Genomic DNA, 15,550 nt, shown 5'->3' with positions numbered 1-15,550 from the left:
CTCCAGTGCCAGTATGTCCTTCCTGAGGTGTGGGGCCCAAAATTGCTCACAGTATTCTAAATGGGGCCTAACTAATGCTTTATAAAGCTTCAGAAGTACATCCCTGCTTTTATATTCCAAGCCTCTTGAGATAAATGACAACATTGCATTTGCTTTCTTAATTACGGACTCAACCTGCAAGTTTACCTTTAGAGAATCCTGGACTAGGACTCCCAAGTCCCTTTGCACTTCAGCATTATGAATTTTGTCACCGTTTAGAAAATAGTCCATGCCTCTATTCTTTTTACCAAAGTGCAAGACCTCGCACTTGCCCACGTTGAATTTCATCAGCCATTTCTTGGACCACTCTCCTAAACTGTCTAAATCTTTCTGCAGCCTCCCCACCTCCTCCATACTACCTGCCCCTCCACCTATCTTTGTATCATCGGCAAACTTAGCCAGAATGCCCCCAGTCCCGTCATCTAGATCGTTAATATATACAGAGAACAGCTGTGGCCCCAACACTGAACCCTGCGGGACACCACTCGTCACCGGTTGCCATTCCGAAAAAGAACCTTTTATCCCAACTCTCTGCCTTCTGCCTGACAGCCAATCGTCAATCCATGTTAGTACCTTGCCTCAAATACCATGGGCCCTTATTTTACTCAGCAGTCTCCCGTGAGGCACCTTATCAAAGGCCTTTTGGAAGTCAAGATAGATAACATCCATTGGCTCTCCTTGGTCTAACCTATTTGTTATCTCTTCAAAGAACTCTAACAGGTTTGTCAGGCACGACCTCCCCTTACTAAATCCATGCTGACTGGTCCTAATATGTATGTAATATTACAGCTAAGAAGATTGTGGAGGAGTTACTTAAATTCTTTACTAGATATGGACTACCCACTGAAATACAATCGGATCAAGGATCGAATTTTACTTCCAGGTTATTCAAAGAAGTTACGGATAGCTATGGAATAAAACAATTTAAATCAACAGCATACCATCCAGAATCGCAGGAAGCGTTAGAAAGGTGGCATCAGCCATTAAAGACAGTGTTGAGGGCTTATTGTCAAGATTATCCAGAGGATCGGGATAAAGGAATTCCATTCGTACTGTTTGCAATTAGGGATGCACCTAATGAGTCAACCAAATTCAGTCCTTTTGAACTAACTTTTGGTCATGAGGCAAGAGGACCACTTAAATTGATTAAGGAAAAATTGGTGAGTGAGAAATCAGAAATTACATTATTGGATTACGTGTCAAATTTTAGGCAATGGTTAAATAGAGCAGGTGAATTGGCTAGACAACATTTAAAGGTTGCACAAAATGCGATGAAATGGGTAGCGGACAAGAAATCCAAAGTTCGTAGTTTTGCCAGTGGAGATAAAGTTTCAGTGTTGTTACTAGTGGTAGGTGAACCTTTAAAAGCAAGGTTTTGTGGACCTTATCAGATTGAAAGGAAATTAAGTGAGGTGAATTATGTGGTTAAAAACACCAGATAGAAGGAAGACTCACCCACCGAGTGTGTCATGTGAATATGCTTACAAGGTACTTTGAAAGGGAAGGAGAGAAAAAGGAGGGGGTTTTAATGATTCTAACTCAAAGTGATGAACCAAATCCAGATGACTGTGAATTTGGCATGCCTCAAATTAAATTGGAAAACAACAATGTTCTTAAAAATTGGGATAAATTGTTGAGTTGCCTTCCAGAGGAAAAACGGACTGAAAGAGTTATTGATATCACATGGGCAAGTTTGTGGAGATAAATTGGGACGTACTAAAATGGCTACACATGATGTAGATGTGGGAACGGCTGTTCCAATCAAACAATATCCATACAGACTTTACCCTTTAAAATTGGCACAGGTTAACAAAGAGATTGAGAGTATGCTTAAAAATGGCATAATTGAAGTGGGTTGCAGCCAATGGAGCTCACCCATAGTGATGGTACCTAAACCAGATGGTACCCAACGGTTGTGTGTGGACTATAGAAAGGTTAATACAGTTACAAGAACGGACTCTTATCCTATCCCACGTTTGGAGAATTGCATTGAGAAAGTGGGACAATCAACTTTTATTTATAAACTGGATTTACTTAAAGGTTACTGGCAGATACCTTTATCCGAAAGGGTGAAGGAGATTTCAGCTTTTGTGATTCCAGATGGTATATACCAATTCAAAGTTATGCCATTTGGCATGAAAAACACCCCAGCCACATTTCAACAGTTAACTAACAAAGTTGTTTCAGGATTACCCAATTGTGCGGTATACATTGACATCTGGTAATTTTCAGCCAGACATGGACAGAACATTTAAAACATCTGAGGGAATTATTCGATCAACTTCAGGAGGCTGGTTTGGTGATAAACCTAGCCAAAAGTGAATTTGCAAAGGCCCAAGTCACTTTCCTTGGCCATACAATCGGACAGGGTCGAATGTTCCCACGGGATGTGAAAACAAAAGTTATTTGGGAGTTTCTGATACCCTCGACACGACGGGAAATAATGCGATTTCGAGTGATGTGGGTGTAGGTGCGGTGCTTCTACAAGACGACGATGAAGGGCTAGAGTGGTCAATTGGTTATTTTTCAAAGAAATTGAATTCTCACCAGAAAAAGTATTCCATGATTGAGAAGGAGACTTTGAGCTTGGTGCTGGCTTTGCAACATTTTCACATTTATGTGACCAGCAATCCGTCTGACACCGTTATATATACTGATCATAATCCGTTGATGTTTTTGGAGCGATTCCGGAATAACAATGCAAGGCTGTTTCGCTGGAGTTTATTGTTACAGCCATTTCATTTACAAATAGTACATGTGGCAGGACGAGAAAACATGATAGCCGATGCTTTGTCACGAATGTGATGAACGGAAGCAGTTTCAGTTGGAGGAAGAAGAACAAAAATGGACTATATTATTATATCTGTTTGCGTGTTGTTTTTTGAAACGAAAAAGTGTATTTACTGTGCGCATTTCTTAAAGGATGGTGAAAAGGTGAAAAATGAAACCATCTTGAAGTTTATGGTTTATTTTTTTGTCTTGGGGGGAGGTGTCATGTGAGAGTACCTTTAAGAAATGGGTGTTTAAGAAATGTACCTTTAAGAAATGGGTGTTTAAGAAATGTACCTTAAAGAAATGGGTGTTTACCAGTGATGTCAGAGTGTGGGCGGAGCTGGGCTGCCTGTCAGCTTTTTACTTTTGTTTTAGGCTGTTTGCTGCAGGGTGTGTTTTAGTTTTGTTTTCCGTGTTGCAGCTGAAGCCAGACAAAGCAGGTGCACTGTTGATCTCTCTGCCATGAAAATATTATCTCTTGATCATTTGGTGAATTCAAAATTATAAATGTTTCAGTAGTGAATGTAAACCTAATGTGCTTCTGTTAAAAGGTGTTTCTTTTGTCTTCTGGATGTTGTTTGGGAAGTTATTAAGGATTACTTAGTGTTGTATTCTTTGGGGGTTGTATTTGAATTAATGGTTGCTAAGATGTTCACTGTATTTTTTAAAAGGTTAACTTGAGTTCATAGAATAAACATTGTTTTGCTTTAAAAAATACTTTTCCATTTCTGCTGTACCACACCTGTAGAGTGGGCCGTGTGCTCCCAATACCACAATCTATTAAAAGTTGTGGGTCAGGTGAATTCCATGATACACTTTGGAGTTCTCTAAATCCTGGCGCATAACAGGCTACATAAAAAATGAATTAAATCTGTGTTGAATTTTCTGTGTAATTGAAATAAAATGAGACAATCTGTATTCATTTTCTCGTTTTGGCTCCAATCCTTTATATGAAATCCCATCCTTTATCCTAATGGGATAATCTGCTCCTTTAATATCCGTAGGTCAGACAACTTCCTTGTTAATTTATTGCAATTTGTATTCTTTTACTCAGAACATTGTGTTTTATCTATCTTGAAGGAGGTTTACACGAAATATTATTTCCTGAAAAAATACCTCTTTCTAATCTTTTAGCTATTTATATTATTTGTCTGTCTTCAATCAAACCAGGTTTGCCTGTCTTTTTTAACCTCAACCATGGCCAGAATTCTTCCAAAACATTTTTAAGTGTGGTCTCCAGTGGGAAATGAGGTGTGATTCCCGATGGTGGTTGAATGGGATTCTCATTGCAACCTACCCACACTTACAAATTTATTTGGAGGGAAGAGAGTTTTGCACCGGCACTGAGAGGAGCTGGGATGAAACACGGCAGCAAGCCCGGCTTCACCGTGCCTGTGATGATATACATAAGTAATCATGTATATAATAATGTAAACGACCTCCAACCAACGGGTGGCAGTGTAAATCTACCACGTGACTCTGTACCTTAAGGAGTCTGGAGATGACTTCCGGTTGCGGCTATGCGGAGCTAAGTCGCACATTCGGCGGCTCCCGCAAAAACTGACTTTTGGCCTCTTTTCAGGGACCCAAAGGCACTTTTTTGACTTTTCCTGGTGTGGGAAGGAGTTTATAACAGCTCCCCGTCAGTATATGGCTTCTACTAGGAGCGGGGCGACAAAAATGTTGGTGGTGGACCCGAAGAAGGTGCGAGGGAAGAAGAACAAAATGGCGGCGGGCGGAGACCAGGCAGCGTGGATGCAGTGAGCGGAGGAGCAGCAGGAGGGTATCCAGCGCTGCTTCAGAGAGATTAAAGCGGACCTGCTAGAGCCGATGAAGGCTTCTATTGATAAGCTGCTGGAGACACAGACGGCCCAGGGGGTGGCGATCCGCGAGGCTCGACAAAAGATCTCTGACAATGAGGACGAGATCTTGGGCTTGGCGGTATAGGTGGAGGCGCACGAGGCGCTCCACAAGAAATGGCAGGAGCAGTTCGAGGAGATGGAGAATCGGTCGAGGCGGAAGAATCTGCGGATTCTGGGCCTCCCAGAAGGGCTGGAGGGGCCGGACGTGGGGGCCTATGTGGTCACCATGTTGAACTCGCTGATGGGAGTGGGGTCCTTTCAGGGGCCCCTGGAGCTGGAAGGGGCCCATAGAGTGCTGGCGAGGGGGGCCAAGGCTAACGAGCCCTTGCGGGCGGTGCTGGTGAGGTTCCATCGGTTCGTCGATTGGGAGTGTGTGCTCAGGTGGGCCAAGAAGGAGAGGAGCAGCAGGTGGGAGAACGCGGAGGTTCGGATATATCGGGACTGGAGTGCGGAGGTGGCGAAGAGGAGGGCCGGGTACAATCGAGCGAAGGCGGTGCTGCACAGGAAGGGGGTGAAGTTTGGCATGTTGCAGCCGGCGCGACTGTGGGTTACCTACAAGGACCGGCACCATTATTTTGAGTCTCCGGAGGAGGCGTGGGCCTTTGTTCAGGCCGAGAAATTGGACAAAGATTGAGGGTCGGGATGGGCAATTCGAGACTACGGTTGATATGTTATGTTTCTTTTTTCAAGGGGGGGCCTTTGCATTGCTGCGGGTTTCTTCTTTTTCTCTGTGTTTTTCTCTTTCGGGTTGGTGAGGGTGGCTGGGGCGGGTTGGGCACTGTTTTGGTTGGGTTGATCGGGGGGGCCCTTGGAAGGGGGTAGGTAAACGGAACAGGGGTGGTGGCCGGCGGTGAGATGGGGCCCCGCGGGGGAGGGGGAGGCCCGAGTCGGGGGTGAGGGGACCGGGCGTGTAAAAGGAGCTGCGTCAGAGGTGGTGGGGCCGGGTAGGAGGAAAGCGCGGGCTTTTTCCCGCGCTGAAGACTGGAGGAGGCGGGGCCGGGGCGGGGAAGCGAGGGTTGTTTCCCGCGCTTAGAATGGAAGGGGGGGGTGGCAGCCATTTCTCGACTACCTAGGGGAACGTTAGAGGGAAGACAGATGACCAGCAGCAGCAGCCCAGGGGGAGGGGGGGGGGGGTTAGTTTAGTTTAGGTCAATAGACAATGGGGTTTTGTTACCTGTGTACTGTTAAAAATTTCTGTTTTGTTATTGTTTTGTTTGCTTTGTAAGAGGGAAAAATTGTTGTTTGGAAAACATTTTCAATAAAATATATATTTTTTAAAAAAGAATGGAAGGGGGAGGGGGAGAGCCTATGGATGGGGAATGGGAGAGGAGGGTGTGTCACACAATGGGAGGAGTCGATGGAGAGGCGGGAGTGGCCGGGGTCAGCAGGAGTCAGCTGACTTGCGGAAGTGCAATGGGGGGAGTAAATCAGCTAGGATGGGTCCTAGCCCAGGGGGGGGGGGGGGGGGGGCTGTTGGGGGGGGGGGTGGGGGGGGTATCGAGTTGCTGCTGCTAAGGTCAAGGAGGAGCTGGAGCGAGTGGGGGGGGTCGAGACGGGGGTATGCCGCTGTGGGGAACGGGCCGGGTGTAGGGTGCGGGCGCGTGGCTGGCCGAGGAGGGGTCATGGCTAGTCGGCGGGGGAGGGGGGCGGGTAGCCCCCTGATCCAGCTGATAACCTGGAATGTAAGTGGACTGAATGGGCCGGGTTAAGCGGGCCCGCGTCTTCGCGCACCTGAAGGGGCTCAAGGCGGATGTGGTTATGCTCCAGGAGACACACCTGAAGGTGGCAGACCAGGTAAGATTAAGGAAAGGGTGGGTAGGTCAGGTGTTTCACTTGGGGCTGGATGCCAAAAATCGAGGGGTGGTGATCACGGTGGGAAAGAAGGTGTCATTCGAGTCGTCGAGCATTGTGGCAGATAATGGCGGTAGGTACGTAATGGTAAGTGGTAAGTTGCAGGGAGAGAGGGTGGTACTGGTCAATGTGTATGGCCCGAACTGGGACGATGCGGGTTTTATGTGGCGTATGTTGGGTCGGATCCCAGACTTGGAAGTGGGGGGCCTGATAATGGGGGGGAGACTTTAACACGGTGCTGGATCCGGCACTGGATCGCTCCAGGTCTAGGACAGGTAGGAAGCCAGCGGCGGCTAGAGTGTTGAGGGGGTTTATGGACCAGATGGAAGGGTGGACCCTTGGAGATTTGCAAGGCCAGGGGCTAGGGAATTTTCATTCTTCTCACATGTCCATAAGGCTTATTCCCGAATCGACTTTTTCATTTTGAGTACGGCGCTGACAGCGAGAGTAGAGGATACTGAGTATTTGGCAATAGCAATTTCGGACCACGCCCCGCATTGGGTGGACTTGGAGATGGGGGAGGAGAGGGGCCAGTGCCCGCTGTGGCGCTTGGAGGTGGGGCTGTTGGCGGACGAGGAGGTGAGCGACCGGGTCCGAGGAAGTATAGAGAGATACTTATAGACCAACGACAACAGGGAGGTCCGAGTGGAGATGGTATGGGAGGCGCTGAAGGCGGTGGTGAGGGGAGAGCTGATCTCCATTAGGGCCCACAAGGAGCGGAGGGAGCGGGTGGAGAGGGAAAGGCTTGCGGGGGAGATGGTGAGGGTAGACAGGAGGTATGCGGAGGAGCCCGAGGAAGGATTGTTGAGGAAGAGGCGTAGCCTCCAGGCCGAATTCGACCTGGTGACCACCAGGAAGGCGGAGGTGCAGTGGAGGAAGGCCCGGGTGCGATTTACGAGTATGGGGAAAAGGCAAGCTAGATGCTGGCGCATCAGCTTCGGAAGCGGGACGCAGCTAGGGAGATCGAGGGAGTTAAGGACAGGGGAGGGAGTGTGGTGCGGAGTGGGGTTGGCATCAATGGGGTCTTCAGGGACTTTTATGAGGAATTTAATCGGTCCGAGCCCCCACTGGAGGAGAGAGGGATGGGCCGCTTCCTTGACCAATTGAGGTTTCCAAAGGTGGAAGAGGGACTGGTGGCGGGATTGGGGGCCCGATTGGGCTGGAGGAGCTGACCAAAGGGATAGGAAGCATGCAGGCGGGGAAGGCACCGGGGCCGGACGGTTTCCCGGTCGAATTCTATAAAAAATATATGGACCTGTTGGGCCCGCTGTTAGTCAGGACCTTCAATGAGGCAAGGGAGGGGGGTCCCGGGCACTGATCTCCTTGATCCTGAAGCGGGACAAGGATCCCCTGTAATGTGGGTCTTACAGACCGATTTCCTTGCGAAATGTAGATGCCAAGGCGCTGGCGAAGGTCTTAGCCACGAGGATTGAGGATTGTGTGCCGCAGATCATCCATGAAGACCAGACGGGGTTTGTGAAGGGGAGACAGTTGAATGTGAATGTGCGGAGGCTTTTGAACGTTATCATGATGCCGGCGAGGGAGGGGGAGGCGGAGATAGTGATGGCGATGGACGCTGAGAAAGCCTTCGATAGGGTAGAGTGGGGGTACTTGTGGGAGGTGCTGAAGAGGTTCGGGTTTGGGGAGGGGTTTGTCAGGTGGGTTAGGCTGTTGCATGAGGTCCCGATGGCGAGTGTGGCCACAAACAGGAGGAGGTCCGAGTACTTTCGGCTGCACCGAAGGACGAGACAGGGGTGTCCCCTGTCCCCCCTGCTCTTCACACTGGCGATTGAACCCCTGGCTATGGCACTGAGGGAGTCGAGGAACTGGAGGGGGTTGGTGCGGGGTGGGGAGGAGCATAGGGTGTTGCTTTATGCGGATGACCTGCTGCTGTATGTGGCGGACCCGGCGGGAAGAATGCCGGAGGTAATGAGCATTCTTAGGGAATTCGGGGACTTTTCGGGGTACAAGCTCAACATGGGGAAGAGTGAGCTGTTCATAGTTGATCCAGGGGACCAGGAGAGGGGGATTGGCGAGCTCCCACTAAAAAGGGCGGAGAGGAGCTTCAGGTATTTGGGGGTCCAGGTGGCCAGGAGCTGGGGGGCCCTGCATAGGCTTAATTTTACAAGGCTGGTGGAGCAAATGGGGGAGGAGTTCAAGAGGTGGGACGCGTTGCCGCTGTCCTTGGCGGGTAGGGTGCAGTCAATCAAAATGACGGTGCTCCCAAGGTCTTTGTTCCTGTTCCAGTGCCTCCCCGTGTTTATCCCGAAGGCTTTTTTCAGGCGGGTTAATAGGAGTATAATGGGGTTTGTGTGGGCGCGAGGGACTCCGAGGGTGAGAAGGGTGTTCCTGGAGCGGAGTAGAGATAGGGGGGGACTGGCGCTGCCCAACCTCTGTGGGTACTACTGGGCCGCCAATGCGACGATGGTGCGCAAGTGGGTGATGGAGGGGGAGGGGGCTGCATGGAAGAGGCTGGAGACAGCGTCTTGTGTGGGTACGAGTCTGGGGCCGCTGGCAACGGCGCCGCTGCCACTCCCTCCAAGGAGGTATACCACGAGCCCGGTGGTAGCGGCTGCCCTCAAAATTTGGGGGCAGTGGAGACGGCAGTTTGAGGTGCTGCACAGGGCACACATGACCGGGACAAGGATGAGCCGGTTCTTTGGGGGTGAGGACAGGTGTGTTAGGTGCTCAGGAAGCCCGGCAAATCACACCCATATGTTCTGGGCATGCCCAGTGCTGGAGGAATTTGGAAGGGCGTAGCGAGGACGGTGTCGAGGGTGGTAGGATCCAGGGTCAAACCGGGCTGGGGGCTCGCAATATTTGGGGTGGCAGAGGAGCCGGGAGTGCAGGAGGCGAAAGAGGCCGGAATTCTGGCCTTTGCGTCCCTGGTAGCCCGGTGAAGGATTCTTCTTCAGTGGAAGGATGCGAGGCCCCCAAGCGTGGAATCCTGGATCTGCGATATGGCAGGGTTCATTAAATTGGAGAGGGTGAAATTTGCCTTGAGAGGGTCGGTACAAGGGTTCTTTAGGCGGTGGCAACCGTTCTTAGACTTTCTGGCAGAACGATAGTCATTGGCCAATGGCAGCAGCAGCTCGGCGGGGGGGTGGGGTTTACTTTATTATTGTTTTTGTTATTTATACTGAAGGGTCTGAGGGGGTGTATATACCTGCTGTGTTAAGTTGGGGTGTTAATGTTAATTTATTATTTATGTACAGGGGGAGGGGGGTTTGGAGGGTTGCTTTTCTGAACTGTGTTTTGTACTTAACCCTATTGGGTTCTTTTTTTCTCTCATTCTGTTATTGATATTTTATGAAAACCTTTAATAAAAAATTTTTTTAAAAAGGAGTCTGGAGATAGTCGTGTTAGTGGATAGTGATATTTGCAGTAGCTCTAGGATAATTTATCATTATTAGTAGTTTGTAATATATTTCTCATAGTTACCGTAACCATGCACTTGTCTTACAATAAAATATCTTAACTAGTCAAGAACTAGACATTCTATTGTGCATCATTTTTACCAGCCAAGCACAAAAATGTAACATGGTACCAGGATAGAAGATCTACTAAGAAAACAAGATTATTTGAAGTTCCGAACAACTGAAGATAACTACAAAGAAGAAGAAGGGAAAAAGAAAAAACCTTCTTCTAACCTCGTGAACTACTGGCAACTAGTACTCAACACACTGCTAGACTTCGAAGTCCAGGGTGGAAGGTCTGAAGGCACCACACCAGCTTCGAGGCACTGGTAATGTAGATGAAAATGGGCATGTCTTTAAACAGCAATTCACACTCTACGTTGCAGTTCTTGGTCTGCAGGCACAGCCTGATGAGAGAAGCATAGCATTGCTGCTCACTGTAGCAGGTCCACCAGCGATGGAAATATTTAATATGTTTGTTTTCAATAGCGAGGCAGATAGCAAGAACTTCGATGAAGTTGTAAATCAATTTGATCGGCATTCCACTCCAATAGGAAAGAGACGTTTGAGCGCGACATATTTTGCACGCACACCCAGAAGGCAGGCAAATTGTTTGATAGATTTTTGACCGATTTGTGATTGAAGGCTCAGTCATGTAATTTTGCTACCTTACAAGCATCGATTATCCACGATCAAATCGAGTTCGGGATTTGTAACAACAAGGTACGCGAGAGGCTATTAAGAGAAAATGAGCTTCAGCTTGACGATGCTGTTAAAATTTGCCATGTCAGATTTAAAAGAGCTGAGAATTAAACCACAAATGTTACATAAAGTAATACTATGGAAAGACTACAACGGAAATGAAATCACTAGGCCAGGGGCATGCAAGCTCGATGGAAATGTAAAGAACAAAGTTCACACGGTAAAATTTTCCATTGTAGAGGCTGAACGGGAATCTCTACTGGCAGTGCAAGCATGTGAAGCACTTGAGCTAGTGAAACAAGTTTACAGTGCAGACTGTGCTATAACCAGACAAAATGCATCAGTAGATTCCATAATGAAGCAATTTCCTGGGATATTTCAAGGCTTTGGCACTTTACCTTTCACATACCGAATCCAGTTAAAAGAGAAGGCGCAACCAGTAATACACGCACCAAGACGTGTACCAGCTCCATTAAAAGACAGATTGAAGGATGAGCTAGAAAGAATGACATGGGCATAATCAAACGCACTGAAGAACCGACAGATTGGATAAACTCTATGGTCTGCGTTAAGAAGAGAAATAACCACCTAAGAATCTATATGGGCCCCAAAGATCTGAACTTCAACATTAAAAGAGAACATTATCTGATTCCGAAGAGGGAAGAAATCACATGTAACCTGTTTTAGCAAATTAGACCCATCACAAGGCTTTTAGCAGCTCGGGTTGGATAAGGAGAGCACAAAGCTGTGCACTTTTAACACTCCATTCGGGCGATATTGTTTTTTAAAGGTGCTGTTTGATGTAATTTCTGCATCAGAAATTTTCCAACGGGCCAGGAACACATAATAGAAGGAATTCCAGGAGTCAGAGTATATGTTGAAAACATTATCGTCTGGGGATCAACATGAGAAGAACACGACAAAAGAGCAATAAAAAGAATGGCTTAAAGTTGAATAACACCAAATGCCAATTTGGTTTCGACAATACCACATTCTTGGGAGGTAAGCTTTCTGCAAAAGGTATACAACCTGATCAAGAAAAAATAAAGGCAATCTTATGTATGCCACTTCCCAATGACAAAAAAGATATACCCCGAATGTTAGAAATGGTAAATTTTGTTGGAAAACTTATTCCTCATCTCGCAGCAAAAACTTCACACCTCAGAGAAACCATCAAGAAAGACATTACATTCCAGTGGTCTACTAGACATGAACAGGAATGGCAAGCATTACAAGAAGCATTGACAGCAGCGCCATTACTGACATTTTGTTGACCCTACAAAGAAGACGAAAATATCGACAGATGCGTCGAAAGGTGGGTTGGGAACGGTGTTATTGCAACCGTTCAGCAACCTTTCGTTGTGGAACCCCCAATGATGAAAATTGGCTTCCAATTGCCTCTGCTTCCAGGTCAATGTCTGACACAGAGCGCACATATGCTCAAATTTAAAAAGAATGCTTCGGTTTAATTAATGGACTTACCAAGTATGGTAAGGTACTGCAACAGGCAGGTCCTCATTTGTATCTAATCATCACTGATGGTGGAACAGTCTCAAGGAGAAAAAGGAGAGCTTTGCTGAAGGTTCAGCAACCTTTCGTTGTGGAACCCCCAAGAGGACATTGTAAGCAATCTAAAGACAGTTGATAAAGAAATGTCTCAGCATTCAGAGCCAGAACAAAGTAAAAATGCACAAATTCAAGAACAACAAGAAACATCTGCAACAACAGATGAAAATGAAACACATTCACAAGTTCAACCGATGCTCAGAAGGTCGATAAGGCAAAGACGAAAACCTGAGGGATTGAATTTGTGATGGACTGTAAATATTAAATGTTCTTAAGAATTATGCATATCATATTGTATTGTAAAACAAAGTCATGAATAGCTAAATTTCCAAAGGAAAGGGGATGTGGTGATATGCATAAGCAATCATGTATATAATGATGTAACTGACCTCCAACCAGCAGGTGGCAGTGTAAATCTACCACGTTACTCTGTACCTCGAGAAATCTGGAGATAGTCGTATTAGTGGATAGTTATACTTGCAGTAACTCTAGGATAATTTATCATTATTAGTAGTTTATAATATATTTCTCATAATTATCTTAACAACACATTTGTTTCATAATAAAATGTCTTAACTAGTCAAGAACTAGACTTTCCTACCAGCCAAGCACAAGAATGTGACAGTGGCCTGATCCCAAAGTGACAGTAAAGGTCCCCCAACATTAACATCGCCAGCATCGGGACTTCAGTGCCCCCCCCCCCCCCCCACCGGCACTAACTCCCTCTACCACCCCCCTCCCCCCACCCCCACCCCCTCCCCCCCAACGATCACTGGCTTCAGGGTCCACCCCTAATGGGACTCCCTTCAGACTCCCTCTCCTTATTGCCGGCATCTAATATCCCCCTCACTATCGCTGATACCAGTGACCCCCGCATCAGGTGAGTAACACCTGTTGTGGGGTTGCTGGATGACCCCCCTCCCTTCATGCCCCTACTTCAGACCCCACCCCCTTCATGCCCCCACATGTTCCCTTTCATGTCCCCTTCAGACCCCGCCTCCTTCATGCCCCCCACATGCTCCCTTTCAGGCCCTGCCTCTTCCAGGCCCCACCCCAGGAGTGCCACGACACCCTTGGCAGTGCCAACCTGGCAGTGCCCCATGGTACCCTGCACAGGTCCTGGTCTCTGTAAGTGGAGATCAGTAGTGATTAGTGCCAGCTTCATGCTGTGCAGGCTGGGGGAGAATATCGGGAGCCGGGAAAATTCGACTTTAAATTGACAAAGCTTATTTAAAGGCTTATTGGGCGTGAACCAGATTACATTAGCTGCAGGAAACCAGGAGAATCACTATCTGTTTACCCGCCTGGTGAAATCCCGTTTAGGGGCTCTCCTGATATTTTCCCAGCATAGCGGGATGCGCACTGGGCAGAGAATCCCCACCCCCACCCCCTGTGTGTGTCTGTTTGAGAGGGGTACTTATGTACTAAATCAAAATGGAATTAAGCAATTGGCAAACACAAGAATGAAATCTGTGTGATAACAGCTGCTTTGACAGTGGAAGATGGAGAAATCTCCTCCACTCCTGTCGTCCGTGTAAATGTGGTTCTAACTAGGATTTTTAAGGATACAGGTTTAATTAACATTGAGAACAGCTCCGTTTCTTTTCACAATGCTGAAATCAAAAGATTCTTCTTCTTAGGTAGTCCCTTTCATTCATCTTCCAGGAGGATGTTGCTGTTGGACAACTTTTCTTATCATCGGATTTGGAGGCTCTTGGGAGGCACCGCTGATGGGGTCTGAGATGGCTGATAAGACCAATGCACGATCTGCAGACTCTGCCACATGTGAGACAGGGTGTCCTTGAGTTGTTGGGAGGTTTCTGAGCTCTTTCTGAAGCCTCAGCTTTGTCTCCGCATGTTGCTGGTGAAGTCTCTGGATGTGTTTGGTTTCTTCCCGCATGAACCTTCTCTCTTTTGGTCGGTCACAAGCTGGGGTCTTCGATGAATCCGTGGGGATGTTTGACCTCTTCAGGGATGCTTTGAGGACATCCCTACAGCATTTGCACTGTCTTCCAAGGAGTCTCCTGCCGCACTGAGATACGAGTAGAGCATCTGCTTCTGGAATCTTGGTCAGGCACACAAACATAATGTCCGCCCAACAGAACTGGTTTGGAGTCATTAATGTCTCAACACTGGGAATGTTGGTTTGGAAAAGGATGTTGCTGTGGGAGCATCTTTGTTATCATCGGATTTGGAGGATCTTGGGAAGGCACCATGATGGTACTAAACAGAGCTTTGAGGTCCCTGCTGTAGGTTGTTCAAGTCACTGAAGCATATGGGAGCACAGGGATCATTGCTGCCCAGTAGGTGAGGTGGATTGGCCATGATAAATTGCCCCTTAGTGTCTAAGGGAAGGTTGGGTGGGGTTACTGAGTTACTGGGATAGGTTGCAGATGGGTGAGGTGCTCTTTCCGGGGACCGGTGTAGACTTGATGGGCCGAATGGCCTCCTTCTGCAATGTAAATTCTAAGGCAACTCACCCCCACCTTCTGAGGGGTAATTAGGGATGGGCTAACCAATGGTGCCAACATTTCGTAAATTCATTGTTTTTACATCATAGAAACTTCTGAAGAGGGTCTTCCCTTGGGAAATGTGGAGATCGATACTTTGGAACAGAGACCAGACACAGCGACAAGTTCAGATTCTGTTTCTGAGAACGTTCCAACACCGACAGTGACAGATGCTGGAGTAACTGCCCAGGAAGTACCATCTCCACAAAGGAATGAGGACACTACCGAGCAACCAGGTTCCAGAACGCCAAATTCAACCAGAAAGAAAGAGATGTCCACCTGAGAGACTGTCTGCTGTGATTGTGTCTATGGATAGAGATAAGTGAGTCAACCAGAATTCATCACCCACCTCAGAGCTACATTTATGAACTTTGCGAACTTATGGACTCTCTGAATTGTTTAGTTGCTTTGTTTGATCGTTTCCCTGGTTTGTATATAGTGTTGATCTCGTTACTCTTGTTGCATACTGCTTCTCAGCACCAGGCACCTTCCCATGTAAATAGCTTAGTTCTCATGTACGTAGTCCTGTAAATATGTTTTCACACCCCACACGTAGTTAGGAACATTCTCTTTTAAAAAAATTTTTTTTTATTCTCCTTCATTTTCACATTTTCTCCCACATTTACATCCATCAACAATAAACAATAATCAGCAAGATATGTCAGTCCCCATAATAACAACGATCCCATCTACCCACCAACCCCCAAACCTCAGCCCGCATGTTTACATAAACAAATGACAAAAATAAATCAGGGATTACCCGTAGTCACCCTTAATCTTACACAGCTCCTCCCCCCCCCCCCCCACCCACCCCAGGTCTCCAGCTCCTCCC

Source organism: Scyliorhinus torazame, chromosome 8 (assembly GCF_047496885.1).
Source record: "Scyliorhinus torazame isolate Kashiwa2021f chromosome 8, sScyTor2.1, whole genome shotgun sequence".
NCBI lineage: Eukaryota > Metazoa > Chordata > Chondrichthyes > Carcharhiniformes > Scyliorhinidae > Scyliorhinus > Scyliorhinus torazame.
The sequence above is the reverse complement of the archived record's forward strand: the minus strand, read 5'-3'. Positions refer to the sequence as shown.